Source organism: Crinia signifera, chromosome 6, assembly GCF_055691185.1.
Source record: "Crinia signifera chromosome 6, ASM5569118v1, whole genome shotgun sequence".
NCBI classification, from domain to species: Eukaryota; Metazoa; Chordata; class Amphibia; order Anura; family Myobatrachidae; genus Crinia; species Crinia signifera.
The window spans coordinates 203268986-203287302 of NC_139222.1; positions in this window are offsets into that span (position 1 = coordinate 203268986).

Consider the following 18317-nt stretch of genomic DNA (forward strand, 5'->3'; position numbering starts at 1 on the left):
ATGGCGCTGTATGATGACATCACATTCTGTGAGTCATTCATTCTGTGCTCCCATCACCATAGCAACCTGCGTAAACATAACATGCAGACGCAACTGCGGCTAACACAGCGGGGATCATGTACTACTCTTACTATGAGCTGACAATTATCTATCATCTAGCGCTTGCTGCACAATTAGTATATGGGCAAGCACTGTTTGTGCTAATCACACATGGACCTATGTTACGCAAATATCTTAAGAATAGTAGTACAATAGACAACGCTATTAAGCAAAAAAGCAGTTAGATATATTTAGCAGAGTAGAAAAAAGTGTTGGAAAAACATATAGACAAAGAGTTCCTACTAGTTAAGAAGAAATTTAGCAGAGAAGAAAGAGTTAGAAAATATTGAGATACTATCACTGGTCAATGCAAAGGGGGATATATCTAGTAGAGAAGGATAGCTTGGTGAAATAACATTTACACAAAAGACACAAGATATATCAACTCCTAGCTTCAAATTTGGATCTCACTGTTTATTCTTTAGTGGACCATCAATAAATATTACATATGCTATGGCTCTCATCGTAGTCCTCTCAAGAATTATAGAGAAAAATAGAATGATATATTTAGCAGAGAAGAAAAAGAGTTGAAAAAAACATAGAGACAAAGACACATCATACATACAGAAAGGTAGAAAAATTTAGCAGATAAGAAGAAGATAGAAATATGGGGAGTACTCATCCATTCAAGTCAGAAGAATTTAGTAAGAAGAAACAGGTTGGTGAAGAACACAAATACGTAGACAAGATACTAGAGAGCATGGTCAAGTTCAATGTTGTTAAATCCCGATGGCAAACTTTTTCTATGCCATCTGTAAGAGATGGATATGGCAGGTTTACACATTATAGACTAAATTGTCCCCAGTACAAAGTCTCTTGAAGATGAAAAGGTCTTTGAAGGAGGTACAGATCATAAGAAATAACTCAGGCTCATATGGTCATTCAGGCCCCTCGGAGTTAGTGTCCCTAACCTAAATATCCAATGGGATTACAGCTGCATAAGTTTAGTGGACCTGTCTCCCCCTCTGATGTTGGGGGGGGACATGGTCTATCATTCTGTATCTCAAAGAATTAAGACTGTGTTTGAGTTGGCAAAAGTGTCTCGATACCGGCTGTTCGCTGTCCCCCTTCTCAATCCTTATGGCTGAGCAGTATGCTGTCATTCGCTCTTTAAACATTGTTTCTGTCTTCCCGACGTAAGACATCCCGCAGGGACAGATCAGTTGATATATTATGAATGTTGTGTTGCAGGTAAGGGTATGCTTGATGAAGATCTTCTTGCCCATTAGGGGAAGTGGGAAAGTGTTCCCCGAGATAAGGTATTGGCATGTGGTACAGACACATTTGACACATCCTTTTGGATAAACCCAAACTTTCTGTTCCTAGTTGCAGAAGAAGGAGGTGAATCTTTTAATTTAACATTCTCTGTATACAGTAAATTTGAAAATTTGACAGGGTTATTAAAAGCTTATGTACAATTATACAGCTTACATTGGGCCTGATTCATACCTGATCGCTAGGCAGCATTTTTTCGCAGCTTAGCGAACAGGTAAACGCCGCTGGCCTAATGCCCCCTCCCCACAGCACGAATGCCTGCATTTGCATGCAAGTGGATGTGTACGCTCATAAGACTAGCTACCACTCCTACTGCAATGCTTTGGACACTGACAAACAAACATACTTCCAATCTCTCATCTCTTCTCATGCCACCAACCCTAAGTGACTTTTTAACACCTTTAAGTCTCTTCTGTACCCTCCCCCTCCTCCCCACCGGCTACCATCAGTGCACAAGAACTTGCATCCTACTTTATGGACAAGATTGATAACATCCGAGATGAAATGTATGCTCTTCCTCAACCTCTAACCCACTTTTTTCCCCACCTGAACCCTCCTGCACTTTCTCTTCATTTGAGCCCACAAATGAAAAGGAAGTACAGTATCCACACTCTTCTTATCCTCCTACTCTACTGCCTCTTCACTTAATCTTATACCTGCACAAGTCATTAAAACTGTATCTCCTGTGCTTATCCCAACCTTAACTAAAATCTGCAATCTCTCTCTTGCTACTGGTACTTTTCTATCTCTGTTCAAACATGCAGTGATTACTCCCATTTCTGACCCTAACTCTCTCTCTAACTATCGTCCTATTTCTCAGCTCCCATGCCCTTCCAAGCTACTCAAGAGACTTGTCTACTCTCGCCTCAAACACTTTCTTAACTTTCACAGCCTATTAGACCCACCTCAGTCAGGCTTTCGTTGCCAACACTCCACTGAGACTAAAGTGGTGAATGATCTGGTAACTGCCAAGTCTAAAGGCCATTACTCATTTCTTATTTTTCCAGATCTCTCTGCTGTGTTTTACATTGTTGATCACACTCTGCTCATACAAACACTGCACTCCCTAGGTCTTAATGATACAGCCCTTTCTTGGTTCTCATCTTACCTATCTAAGCGCTTTTTCAGTGTTTGCTTCTCTGAATCTACGTATTTCCTCTTCACTTGTCAGCTGTGCTGAAATATGCGTACTGCGGTGCTGCCGCAGCAGGGTTCCCCGGCTCCCTGAGAAGGGCGTTCCGGGTACTCCTATTGGCAGCGCCGGCATCTTCTATCGCCTGGCGTTGCCGCAGCAGAAGTCCGGGCGCCCTTAGTAGGGTGGCCCAGGCAGATGACGTCATTAAGGCCCGGCCAGTGCGTGTCATCGCCCAGTTAGCCTCGGCATCCCCCAGCAGCCGCCTAGCGGTTGCCAGGCAACAGGGGCATCGGGGATGGCGTCGCCCGGCAGTTGCTTAGCAACCAGGATACACTGGGTGGCTCGCGCCCAGCCAGCTGACTGTGGTTTTAATCACAGTGGGCTGGGTGCACGGCGGGGGCTGATTGGCTGGGCTATCCCTCTTAAGGGATCTGGCCCAGCTCAACCCCGCTGGTGATATTGGTCCAAACAGGGAGTTCTTTGCTCATTGCTGTCCTGTTTAAGTCATGGTTCTGTCCAGTGTCTGGAACATAGCTTCTCATATTGTTCTCTGCAGAGTGTCTGCTGTCCCGGTCCATCTTGCCCCATTTGCTTTCCAGCTGTGTTGCAGCCGTGCAGCATTTCTGGTGCGGCTACCATCCAGCCGTGGTTCAGCCATGGTGCAGCTGCCATCTTGCTGCAGTCATTCTCCAGTCCTGGTCCGGATCCATCTTGGTCAGCGATATTCCCACCGGGTCCTGCCAAGTAACTCCTGGCGTGCATGTTACCATCCTGTGCTGCCGGAGGGTCCGGTCTGGTCACGTAAGTGCTCCATTGAAGCCTGGTTCTTTACCTTTCCCTTCTGCGGGCAAGCTGCCCATTATCCTTAGTCATTTTTGTTTTTGTCTCTGCCCAGCTCTCCGGGGTTCGGAGAGGCTCACATTAGTGGGTTCATGCACATTTTGGGGTACCAATATAGTAAGTGTACCATTTTGTGTTGGCGTGTATTTTGTTTGGTGGCACCCAGTCATTATTTGCTCCGGTGCCTGTGACTTGGTCACGCTCCCGTCCTTGGCCTGGTGCCGTTAGTTAGGGTGTTTAGTCCAGGTAGGCCCTATTAGTTAGATCATCCTTTTGGTCCAGTCCCTGATGGTCACTGTGGGTTTGTCACATCTTAAAACCTGGTTGCTTCGGGGTTGGAGTGGGCTTAACTTGCTCCTTCGAACGAGGCGACTAAGGGAGAAGCCTAGCACCTCGCAACCTATGGTCACCAACCCAGGACGGCCAACAGAGTTAGTGTAGGGCTTTGCCGTGGCCGTTCTAAACAGCGGTCCCGGCTGAGGGCTCTGTCCACCACCATCATCCACACGTGCTTGTCACAGTACTTTAACAGTGGGTTCACACCCAGATCCGTAACATCACTACCTCTGTCAGTCGGAGTTCCGCAAAGCTCAGTCTTAGGTCCTCTGCTGTTCTCAATTTATACCTCCTCTCTTGGCAAACTAATCAGCACTTTTGGATTTCAGTATCACTTGTATGCGAATGATACTCCAATCTATCTATCGGCCCCAGAGCTGTCGCCACTGGTTTTGGGCCGAGTCTCTGAATGTCTCTCTGCCATCTCATCTTGGATGTCTTCTCGACACCTCAAACTCAATATTTCCAAATGGAATTACTTATATTTCCACCAGCCAAGAACAGGTACCATCCTGATATCTCCATAACAGTTGACACCTCGACAATCTACCCTTCCCCACAAGCTCGTTGACTAGGGGTCATCCTTGACTCTGAACTGTCCTTTGTTCCCCTCATTCAATCTGTCGCAAAATCATGTTATGCATCTAAAAAACGTATCCAAAATACGACCCTATCTCACACAAGACACTACAAAATCTCTCATCCATGCACTAATTATATCCCGAATTGATAATTCCAATAGTGTCCTAACTGGTCTTCCCAAGAACAGACTCTTGCAACTGCAATCCATTTTAAATGCTGCTGCTAGGCAGATCTTCCTAACAAGATGCTCATTGTCTGCTGATCCGCTCTGCCAGTCCCTCCAGTGGTTGCCTATATTTTACCGTATTCAATATAAAATGCTTCTACTCACATATAAAGCTATTAACCATACTACACCAGATCTGCGTCTCTCTTCTGCACGGATCACTAGCTCCCATTCACTATTACAGGACTTACATCGGGCTGCTCTCATCCTATGGAATGACCTTCCGTGCACAATAAGACTCCACTAGCCACCAAACGTTCAAGCGTTCCCTGAAAACTTACCTCTTCAGGCAAGCCTATCATATTTAAGTTCCACATGCATAACCCTCTGAGGCACTTATGTATTATATAGCTTCCCTTCTGGACTTGCAACTTGGTGGGACTGCTATGCTATTACTGATGCCTGTCCTTGTGTTTCCCTCCTATGTCCCTATAGATTGTAAACTTGCAGCAGGGCCCTCTAACCTCCCAAGTCTGTCTGTTGTTACCCAGTTTGTTATATCTCTGCTGTGCTATATAAGAAACTGTTAATAAATAAATAAACAATTCACGTACATGTGGTCGCACAGGCGAAAAATCATTCGATCGTCGCTGACCATCGAATTCTTTTTTTCCCCGTTCGGTTATAAAAATCAGTCTAAACTGACTTTTTTACTGGCCAGAGATGGCCGAATTCGGTCCCAAGCAGACATAGACACATCTGCAAGTCAGTGGGTACGCCCAGCGCTTTTATGGGCACGCTCATAAAATGCTGAATGTTCCCCTGCTTCCACAACCCATGCCTTTTACATGGTATCATAAATGTGATATTGTCTGAACTTACATACTGTATCTCTGAAAGGCATACAACTACAATAGACAGACTAGATAGAATGAGGACACAGGGTTGTGATCTGTATGGTTAGCAATGAGCTGCAGGTAAGGATGGAATTCAGCAAACATTGAGCCTGTACACCAGGTAAGGTCATTCGGCATCAGAGAGGAATAGTGCTCAGAGAGGAAATGTAAATTACCTAATTTGTCACAGATTTACATTTTACCACAAACAGTATATATCAGAGATGGCTAACCTTGACACTTCAGCTGTTGTTGAACTACACATTCCTGCATGCCCATTTTGACATGGTCAAATAGAAAAACTGTAGCAGGGCATGCTGGGATGTTTAGTTCAACAACAGCTGGAGTGTCAAGGTTAGCCATCACTGGTATATGGGATTGGTTCTAAATACCGGAGGTCAGAATCCCGGCGTTCAAAATCCCGCCGCCGAAATCCCGACCACCAAAATCTCGACAAAGGGGGGACGTGGATTCCCCCCCCCTTTGCGGATTGCCCCCCCCCTTGTGGGCTCGCTGCACTCGCCACGCAGCAGGCCCGGTGCCTCGCTACGCTCAGCACACTAAATTATTCTCCCTCTATGGGTGTCGTGGACACCCACAGAGGGAGAAAGTGTTGGGATTTCTGCGGTTGGGATTCCGGCATCGGGATTTTGAATTTTGAATGCCGTACGGTATATATATATATATATATATATATATATATATATATATATATATTTATGTATGTATATATATTTATATATATATATATATATATATATATATATATACATATATATATATATATATATATATATATATATATATATATATATATATATATATATATATATATATATATATATATACAAGAGAGAAAGGAGAAAAAGCGCACCAGTGAGTATTTTAAAAGTAACACTTTACTGAAAAATATATATACTCACATACATCGAGTAAAGGAATTGTCAGCTTGCCAGCAATAAAAGTAATTCGGCACATCAGCATGGTGAATGGATGGACACTGCGAGGAGGACACCGCTGGATACGGCGCCCACGCCGAGTAGATCTCAACCTCCAACACCGACCACACGCAGGATACACTGGAGAGCCTCCAACAGGACAGCCACACTTGTCAGGATTCTGGCACGCCCAACTAGTTTCGTCACCGGATGGACTTCTTCAGGGGGTGTGATATATATATATTTATATATAGATAGATAGTGCAAGTGGGTGGGCGGCACTTTCAAACGTTATGTTTTTCTTCAGGATGTACCCTATATATTATATAGATAGATAGATAAAAAGATGGCGGGATTGAGGCAGGGAGGATGGCGCCGGATGAGCAGCAGCTGCTTACACGGCACTGTCCTCCTGTCTGCTACTGCCCGCACCATTCCGCCGCCACCTGCACCCTCTCATCACCTTCCGTACTGGGCTAGGTGAGAGCAGCTAACCCAGCCCTTTCCCGGCCCTGTTCAGACACCGTCCCGGCTGCTGCTGCCTATCTCTGCCTCCCACCACCGCGCTCACCCGGTCCCCACGCTGAGCATCAATCAGCGGCCAAATCCGACGTCGTATTTGGCCGCTGCATTGATAAATTCCTGCAAAAGAATTTCGGAATGGATCCGGCATCAATTGAATATATACCAATACCCCTGAGTCTTTAAAGTACTCCTGAAGTTATAGCCCTTGAATACAGATATTTTAATTTGGTCATACTGCCATTGTGAATCTATATCAATGTGAGTTTTTGTTTATGTGAGTCTCTGTGATAGGGGCCACATCTGTGTGTCATTATATTAGTGGAAATCTCTGTTGTTAAGAGCTGTTTAATATATCTTAAAATAAATGCAAAAATAAATACAACTTTCACGTTTTAATAACTTTTTTTTCTTCTGTGTGTGTGGTTTTGATATTTAAATTCAAATTATTTTTTCCATAAGGTATTAAACATGAGAAACCCACTTTTTTTTATTGGAAGTCTGATAAACATTTTACAAAATCCTATTACATCCATGAATAAGAATTTCGACAGCATGTTTCACTAATATGAATTGTGAATGCAAGCGTCCAGTCCTATCCCTTCAGTTTAATACTGACAATTACCTGGGTGGCTTAATTCTACACACGTAGACCTGTTGGCTTATGCACAATATGATCTATTAGTAGTTTTATGCCTGTTCATTGCAATGTATCTAATCTTTAACAAAAAAAAAGAGTAAAACAAAATGGCAGTTGGCAGGGTTTGAGTGAATGAAACCAAGAAGATAAAAATTACCTTAATTACTGTACATACAATACCTTAAACCACACACACAACCACATACACAAACACACACATACACACACAGAACCTTTCTAAGTCCTGATGAAATACAGCAATAAGTTAATAAAACAAGTTACTAAAATGCATCCTACATTTTGTGCAGTGCTACACAATTTCTAAATTAGTCTAAAAGTAAAATAGTGAAAATTCTAATTAACGCTTTACATTTTATAAAGCCTCTTCAACTTTTTTTTTTTTTACAGTTTTCTCTTGTCTGTCCAATCAGGTGTGAAAAGCATTCTAACGGCATTCTTAGGGCAGTACGGACGTGCAATGGTTAGCATTACTGCCTCACAGCACTGAGGTCATGGGTTCGATTACCACCATGGCCCTAACTGTGCAGAGTTTGTATATTCTCCCCGTACTTGCATGGGTTTACTCCGGGTACTCCGGTTTCCTCCAACAATCCAAAAATATACTGGCAGGCTAATTGGCTCCCAACCAATAAACCCTAGAATGTCTGTGTGTGCATGTACATGTGGTAGGTAGTATATATTGTAAGCTACACTGGGGCAGGGACTGATGTGAATGTTCAAATATTCTCTATAACGGGCTGTGGTATATGTGCGCGCTATGTAAGAAATTTGTTTTTAAGCCCTTCAGTGTTTTTTTTTAAGGTAGTGCTCCCCGCTGGGTGAGTTTTTTAGGGGGAATGCTACCTAAAAAAAAAACACCATGCAGTGTCTAGGGTCCGGGGAGCGCTGATGAACACTATGTCAGACCCTGCTCGGCCCTGTCTCCCGACAACCGGTGTGATGTCGCCGCACCGTCATAGACTGTCACATGGCCAGGGGGAATGACAGGAGAGGAAGGGGACGCACCACTGAGCATCCTGAAACGGGCATCACTGAAGCTGAGCTCAGCCATCAGCTGAGCGGCGCTGCCCAGCTCCAACCAGCGGCAATACCGAGAATTTTCTAGCCTTTCCAGTCTGGGCACTAAGGCATAGCCCGGAAAATTCTCGGGATTACCACTGAAGGGATTATTAAGAAATAATAATTAATCAACCTGACTGTAAGGATACAATCACATCAAATTGTGATCCATTGTGTTTGCAAAACTTCAAGGTCTTTCACTACCATCACTCTATTTACCTACATAATTGTATTTAAAATGGCTTAAAGAAAACTATAATATAGCTTATGTATAAAAACACAAGTGTAGCCCTGATTATAGTGTTTTCAGTTACTATTCGTCTCTAGTGCAATGCTCCAACTTTGTATTAAACAGCAATATTTTTCACGGTAGAATTTTCTGAAATCAAACGTACTGAGAGTTAAAACTAAAGAAAACAGGGTTGTATAGATGTGTACCCAGCTTAAGATGTGGCAATTGCAGTTAACAATGGTATTATCTCCACCGGGAGATATTCCAAAGATACCGATAGAAATACTTTGTTGAGAGCCTCTAGCCACCACCACCCCTCTCTGAAGCGGGGGTTGCCACTATCACAGATGCTGCGGGTAGCACGCCTTACTAGCAACAGGGAAAAACTTTCATGTGAATTAGATCTCATGGTACAAAAATTTGTTCTCAGATAGTATGAGCTGGGTCCCCTGCTTGTCCAAAAACAGCAAATTCTGGACATGGATCCTAAATTGCTCTGGACCCCTAAACATAAGAAAAAAAGGATTCCTTGGGTACATGAGTTTTTATTGTCCAGTCCATTAGTACAGAGAGCATCCAGGGCTCTTTGGCCTATAGTTCAAACGGACAAGGATTTAGTGGGTCTTAACGATCATAAACCACTACTGGCCTACACTAGAGGAAGGAATCTGAGAGATAGGCTGGTTAATGCCGACATAACTAATTACCAACCTGTGATCCCCCCAAAGCCCCTGGGTGCTACAGCTGTGGCATCTGTGCTACTTGTAAATTCATGGTTAGCTGCAAAGAGTTTGCACACCCTCATTGTAATAAAAAATACGACATTCGTGCAGTTCTTACATGTTCGTCAACCTACGTGATTTATATTATTATATGCCCTTGCGGCTTGAGGTACGTAGGCCAGATAACACGGAAATTCAAGGAGAGGATGGCGGGCCCCTCTGTCTGCTATCCATCTCACCTTGAAGGAGGTGGACTAGCCAGTTCCTCGACATTTTAAACAAGCAGGTCACCCCTTGGAATCACTTAGATATTTTATCATTGATCGGTCCCTCCCTTGCCTCGGGGGAAGGGGGGGGTTAGGGCAAAAAGGCTGTTAATTAAAGAGACCCAATGGATACTAAGGTTGGGCACCATCCGACCTGGGGGTTTAAATGACAAAATTAATTGTCCTAACTTTCCTCATTCTAGTGCCATAGGTAGATGATTGTGTTACTTCCCCCGACTTTTTGCAGATAAGGCATTACCCACCGGGTACATTTGACCTGGTATATAGATGTACATGCATTGCTATTTTTGTTTTGTTAGTTCTTTTCATTTTTTGTTTTTCTACATTTATATGTTTTTTAGCTATTATTTTTATGTATCTCTGCTCGTTTTGGTATTTATTTTATTTGTATTGTAATAGTTTGTATATGTGTGTTCACTGATCCCTTGCTTGATTACAGATACACCACCAACGTTGTCTCCGGTCTTCCGGAAGCTGTGAGGTCCCCCAGACTAACTGGTGGAACGCGGAAGTGTGGAGCTGGAACACAGATGGCTGCGGCCCAGGGCTGACATCCGGGGAACTGCAGGAAGCGGGAGGAGGCAGTTCCGGGAAGACGGACGGAGTGGGGCATTCTGATGGAGCTGGTGAGTATAAGTTTGTTATGGGGGTATGCAGCACTTGTTGTCCACATTCTGCATTCATCTTTCCATTGATATTGTCCAAGTTTCCAGTGCCTTTGTAACTCACACATCCCTAAAACTTCAGTGATCCACCTCCGTGTTTCACAGTAAGAATGGTGTACCTTTCACCATAGGCCTTGTTGTCTCCTCTCCAAATGTAACGTTTATGGTTGTGGCCAAAAAGTTACATTTTGGACTCATCACTCCAAATTAATTTGTTCCAAAAGTTTTGAGGCTTGTCTCTGTGCTGTTTGGAGTATTGAAAGTGGGATGCTTTGTGACATTTGCATAGTAATGGCTTTCTTCTGGTGACTTGACCATGCAGCCCATTTTTCTTCAAATTCGTCCTTATTGTGCATCAGAGAGTCCTGTATTTCAGCTGAAGTTATTTGTGGAATTTATTTGCATCCTGAACAATTTTCCTGGCAGTTGCGGCTGAAATTTTTGTTGGTGTACCTGACAGTGATTTGGTTTCCACAGAATCCCTAATTTTTCACTTCTTAATTAGAGTTTGAACACTGCTGATTGACATTCGCAATTGCTTGGATATCTTTTTATATCCCTTTCCTGTTTTATACAGTTCAATTACCTTTTCCGGTAGATCCTTTGACAATTCTTTTGCTTTCCCCATGACTCAGAATCCAGACACGTCAGTGCAGCAATGGATGAAAGGTGCAAGGATCTTTCAGGAGTTCAGAAACTCACTGACCTTTTATACACACACACACCCACTACAAGCAAACAGATCACAGGTGAGGATGGTTACCTTTAGTAGCCATTCAAACCCATTTGTGTCTACTTGTGTGCATGTTATGAGGCCAAAATCTCCAGGGTATGTGAACTTTTGATCAGGGTCATTTGGGTAGTTTCTGTTGTCATTATGATTTAAAAAGGGTAAACACCTGTTTATCTGTTTGTTTGTTTTTTGCTGTATGGGGGGAGGGGAAAAAAGTAAATTATAAGTGATATCTATAAGTACGCATGCTTGTCTCTTCGCATAGTACCAACGTGTGGTTTGGTGGCAATTGCCTCTCAGTTACACGTATTTATCTCTCCTTACTCACTACATATATTATTGTCGTATTGTGCTAACTTTTCCTAGCAATGTACTACTTGAACAAGCTATCAAGGGTCATGTCTTGATCTCACACTAATAATCTTGGACTATGGGCCTAATTCTTGTTCACTCTTTCTGACAAAATCCTACATAGATGGACAAAACCATGTGCACTGCAGAGGGGCTGCAGTATATACTGCTGCACATGTGTATAATGCTGGTATGTACCCTTGGGCTCATATATTGTGTGCAAATCTGGCTCTGGTATTTGCCAGGGACTCCATGGACCTTACTGCAGCAAAGATGTATTAAGACATATAAGTAATTTAGTGATGCTGTATTTAGTTGGAATATCAGATTTTAATGGTCCTTGGTAGCAATGCCCCTTTGTTAGAAAGATTTGGTCTAAATGTCCCCCCCTGTTCATCCCTTGCGCCATCCTGGTTTTCAGGGAAAGAGTGTAGATAAGAATGTGAAAAGTTTTAAGGACATTCTGCAAAATACATTCTTGTAGTTGTCAAGAGTTCATCAAGGGTTGACACATAGGGGTGTTGTTGAAAGAGTTGAAGGCACTGTAGGCAATGTAAGGGGGGAATGATCTCAAGTGGATTATTAAATACTCTGGACATTTTAGAGATTTTCAACGTGATGAGTACACAAAGTGAACATGATCAGATCATACTGGATATGTCATAAATTGTACTGAAAAGGTAATAGGTTTCTAAAGAATATGGGGGAGTAGGAAGTTTAAAAAAAACCCCAGAAGTTATTTAAAGACTTGATAAGAATTTAGCATCTTGGGTAGGAAACCAGCATAATCTCGGATTACTTCTATTGTCTGGCCACTCCAAATCTAGGCAATAATGTTGGGAAAGTGACTGGATGTGCAGGGGTACATTTACTAAGATGGGAATTTTACTGAAGATGGAATGTTGCCCATGGCAACGAATCAGGATCTACTTCTTATTTATTTACCACCTTCTAGAAGATAATAGATAGAATCTGATTGGTTGTTATGCGCAACATCCCATCTTCAATAAAACTCTGATTTTAGTAAATTTACCCAGAAGAGTGTGGCGTCAAGAGTCACGAGGTAGAGGCTTGGGAGACTGAAGAATAATATTATAAACTTTAAATAATTATCCCCCAAATATTTCTGCAGTGCAGTGGGCCTAATAAAAAATTACCCACATGTCTCTTTAATTCTTAAGCCAAAAAGACACAGCAGATGAACCAGACTGTTACAGAGAAGCATCTAAAGCAAAATGAGTTAAAGCATCGCATGCCCACCAACTTAAAATACAGGCAGCCAATCTGGAGTGATCATCATCGCAGGAAGGATCAGCTTTGATATTGTCAAGCACTTGGCTGTTAAATAACATATTGTATGCGAAAACAGGATTGTATGCTCTAAACTGCATGTGGTTCACCATTCATTAAACATGCAATTTAAAATTGTGAAACTTCCACACATTGTTAAGGTGCCCACAGACGCATCGATCCCGGCGTGCGTTCTGTGCTTAACTAGCACACATAGCATCGCATCGTATGCCTTGTGCATGCGATAAAAAGCTAGTACAAAAAGTATGTGCAGCACATACTTTTTGTACTGTGCGATGAGGTGCCGCGGGAGCGCGCACCCCATCGCATAGCATTGCACCGCCGGGATCGGTGCGTGTGTGGGCACCATTAGTAGTATGACTTTTTGTCCGCCAATCCTATGACTTGGCAGTGAAAGCTGTTGGAGACGGTGGTTTCAAATTCATAAAACATTTTTTTTTTATAAAAAGATAAATAATTTAGTTAATTTTAGTCAGTATCCATATAGCGTAGTATAAAAGCTACGATGAGTTTATTAATGAGCAGAGTACCTTTCAGAAATGGTTTTGCTAAATATTTGTGCAAAAATTATTTTCCATCAAAACAAGATAATGTAAAGGGACATATCCGAATCTTAAATTTATAATTTGCTATACAATAAAAAAATCTATAACTTAAAACAAAGGGGAAATCCTTCTAGCTCCGATAAGCTATTTTTGTTGTAAAAGAAGTGAAAATGCTTGCATGCAATAATTCTCCATTGAGTTTATCAGGATAGGTATATTGGGGTGCTTTATTAGATGAACAAGCGTGTTTAGGCTTGGAAGTGAGAGTAATACAGTTAGTTGTATTTGCTATGTTTTTGAAAGTGCCTTTAATTGACCCAAATATTTACTAATACCCACATGTATGCTCCCCAAATTTACTGGGGGCATGTCTTTTACACTTAAAGATTGTTTTTATCTTTTTTCAGCGTTTTAAATTAAATATTGAAGCCATTCAACACATTTTAAGTCCCACGTCTTTTTCATTATGCCCTACAATATTCTGTTATCCTATATTACTTTGCCATTTTAGGGGTTTATGGGTAAAGGCTGATTTCCCTATTTTCACCTACAGTATACTGTTATACAAGTCACCAGTTTTTGCGATTTTCAAATAGGATAGGTTGAGAAATGGGAAAGTTCATACCCGCAATAACATTTTGTTTCAGGAAATACTGTAGGTTCAGTAGCTTTACCCATGATTGCGGATCTTATTAAGCAGCTAATATTGCAGGATTCCCTCCAAAGGGTGAAATCACGTAATTCACAGTAAACGAATGCACTTTAACTTAAACTGTTGCTGTGCATATGGCCACAGAGAATGTTTTTAGATGTTGGAATTGTAAGATTCCTTAACCTAATTATCCCTTAACCCTTTGCAGTCCAATTTTTTTTTTGCAATTCAGTCTGGTTTCAATGTTTAAATAAATTGTCATTTTTTTAATTCAAAAATAGTCTTTATTGAATGTTGAACAATGTTAATGTTCTTATTTTAAAGTGGCTCACCATTGGATATGCTACTAGCGCTAGGGCTGTTGAGCCTGACTTGATGTCGGACCTGAAAGGGTTAAAAACATCATAGTTAAAATGGATTGCTTTTTTCAATTATATACAGTATATTGTCTTTACCACTGTTTCCCCATCATAACAGATAGGCAAAATTGAATAGAAATTGGATAAAAATCAAACCGATTTCAGCCACAGTTGATGCCGATTTGATCCCGATGGGTGCTCCCGTTTTCTCTATATTGAATAGAAAAATAGACTGTGCTGGCAAGACTATATAGTACAGATATAGTACAGATCTGTATTATACAGTCATAATCAAATGCGTTTTGCTTGCTGTGCTATTCGATCCTGATCCAATCCCAACTGATTAAATTGGGATCTAATTGCAAGGCAATCACACCGTGTGTACACTCATTTAGACTTTGATTCATTGCCTGTCCTACATATTGGTGGTCAGTTCTACTGCTAAATCACTTGGGCCTCTTTATTGTGATCATTCTCATTCTCATTCTCCCTATATTGCAGTCTCCTAATGCTAAGGCATTACCTTGGCGTTATGGTGCATTTTGTGAGGATGTTACATGATCTACCCTTGATAATCATTTCACACCACACCTCAAACCCAGGTAATTGCTGGGTCGAGGTACGGTTTAAAAACACTATTCCACAGGATATAAGAAAGGTTAAAACTGGGTAGCCCTGTGATTAATGTGAAAGTACCGGACCCGATCGGAGCCAGGTTGGACCCGAATTGATATCAAATGCGAATGAAAGCGGTTTTATACATATGTGTTCCTTCTGGGTGCTGAGATTATCATCCACAATTCATGACCTTAGAATTCAACTCACAATTTGCAGGCATAAAATATGGAAGTCCTGGAAGTCTCCAATCCCGAAAAGACTTGAAACGTGTTTGTCTACACATCAATCATGAAACAGGAGTGTGAATTATTGACAGCAATGGCAGTCAGTTATCCAGAGCCCTCTAAATTTTATGTCTCCATATTTTGTGCTGGATATCGCGATACTATGGTTTGTGCCAGGAATATCTGCCAAACTTTAGGGAATGTTTTAATACAAAGTTGGATTGTTTTTTCAATAAAAGATAATATGCAAGGACATTGTTTTTGTCTGGTATTCTCCCTTTATCCTCCTGAGGCACATCTGAAAGAACAGAAGTAATAAGAAAAAAGAAGCAGTTTTGAAGTGGTGTACGATCAGCTAAAAATATTCACACAGCTGCAGTTCATATCTCCTATGAGTATACTAACAGAACAAAATCACCAACAGCACTGGACAATTTGACTCCATATTTTTTCAGTTTAAAGAATTTTACAAAAAAATTCTATAACTTTTTAAATATATGTACTCTTTGTTACACATTAATAATTGTTATGTCAACTTGATAAGTAAGAACACCATTGATCTTGGATTTCTTATATAACATATTTTACTGTTTATTTTGGCTGGTTTTGGTGCAACCTTCTCAGAGATCAGACAGCATTACTTTAAGGAATATCAGTTCATTTCATATATTCACATACTGGAAATAGTTTGAAAGAGCAAAGGAAAAAACATATAGTATATTACCATGAGCAAACATTAGTCCATAAAAGTGTTGGTAGAAGTATGGAGTATGCAGCTCCCCTTTTTTTATCTTCTTGTCAGGAGATAATTGGCTGTTCTATTCAACTTAATAAAGAAGGGTGTGCACTATAGTGTATTACATTTACATTTATTTGGCAGGATATGTTTTAATGATCTTTTTACCTGATGTACATTTTTATGTGCAAAAATAAATAAGACCTGCACTAATAATGACCCTGTGCCACGAGTAGACAATGGAGAGACCAACATATCAATGCTTTGTTAATAATAATTGCATATATTTATTATCCCAATAACATTTATGGAAATAACAACATAAAAATATAACTCAAAATAATAATATAATACATCAATAACAACAAATAATAATATTAATAATAATAGTAGCAACACAATCACGACAGAAAAAAAAAAAAAAAACCTACAAATATTATTTAAAAAAGTGGACTTCAAATAGACTAGGATTGGAACCGTAACTGTAATGGTAGAGTGCAATATATTAATTGCACTAGTTACCTCTGGAGCTCTGAAGATACTGTAGTTCAGATGTCTGTTGTACTAGAGGTGTTCTGAGTAAAAATCTAGATGGATAATTTGCCTGTATTGGGATCAGTAACCAAAGATGTCCAATATTAATAAATATACTGTACAGTAATAAAATTGAAGAATCTTCTAGGGAGTAGGGAACATTTATATAGTTACAGCCGAACACATTTTTTAAATTCTGGCATTAATGCAAAAACTAGTGGATGAATTTGGATTGTGTTTTCAAGATTGTATAGCTTAGTTATCTAGAAATAAACTGTGGTGTTAACAGGGGTTTAAAGTGTGGGTGTGCAGGGGGGAGGCACCACCTGTAATGGTGAGGTAGAACATTTTAACCTCCACAATTTTTCATCTTAGTACATCCAACCCATTGTCAGAAAAAGGAAAAACTGGTGTTACTCTTAATAATTTATCAAATTTGCTTGGGAAGGTGTATTGAATTAACTATATATATTCTGTGTTCACAAAAGGAAATTCATCTATTATTCCAAATACATTTTAGTTTTTGTTATAAGCTTATATTTGTGATTGGTTGATTCTTGTAAAAAAAAAAATGTCAAAAAAGAGTTAAAATGTTTTACTTGCTGTATATTGCTTCTGATTAATTTCCATGAGAAATGCTATGTAATGCATATTTTTGCATTTTTTTCCACTGGTTACACCCCGCTAGAATACTCCCAGATGCCATAAGAGTCTGGGATTAGATTTATCACATCTCCCTTTACAATCCTGCCAGTCCACTGCGCTCACTAATGCATGCCATCTCCCTTGCCTACTGATTACTTCCTCCCACTCCTACCTCCATGACTTTTCACTTTCTGCTGCCTTTCTCTGGAATTCTCTACCTCTCCCTATGAAACTCTCCACCCAAGAGTGTAGGGAGGGTGTCTCAGATGGAGCGCAAGCTCCAGGAGCCAAGGAGGATAGAGGGCACTCCACTGGTCCAGTCTAATTCCTCCTCCGCTGCTCTGGTGGACAGTGACAGGACCTAGAAGCTGCTGTTGGGGGTGGGGGGGGGGTGGGTGGTACCTGGAAGTGCAGATTCTGGGAGCTCTGGCACACTGTGCACCTGCAGCCCCCTAAAAATGAGTATGTGACCCGGCCTGGCAACAAGCATTTAACTCTCTCCTGGCAGCAAGCATGTAACCACCCCCTGACAATGACCTTGAACCCCCCCCCCCGCCCCCAGCAACAACCATGTTATCTCTCCTGCCAATGAGCTTGTTTTTCCCCTTTGCAACAAGTATGTAATCCCCCATGGCAATGACCATGTGAAACCCCTGGGTATTTAACCCCTGGTAATGACCATGTAACTCTCCCCTGGTAAGGAGCATTGGGGGGCACTTCAGGGGATATTATGTGTATAAGCAACACTTCAGAGACCATTATGTGTGGAAGTGACACAAGTGGGGGAATCATTTGTATAGTTGCATCTTTTGCTATGAAAAGGAGCATTTTTATGAGTGGGACATAAAATGGAATCAGCAGCATAACTGTGTGTGGCATAATATTGAATAGGCATTACAGTGTGTGTGTGGTATAATATGTAATCAGCATTATGATGTGTGATATAAAATGTTAAAGGCCTTATGCTGTGTGGCATAATATGTTATAGACATTATGGTGTGTGGCATAATGTTTAATAGGCATTATGGTGTGTGGCAAAATGTGTAATGGGCATTAGGGTTTTTGTGTTATAATGTGTAAGTGACATTATTATAAGAAGGAAAAAGGACTGGGGGTTTCGGAAAATACCCATTCTTCCAGCACCTATTTACCTAGCTGTACCTCTCTACAACACTTAAAACTGGTTCTCAAGAC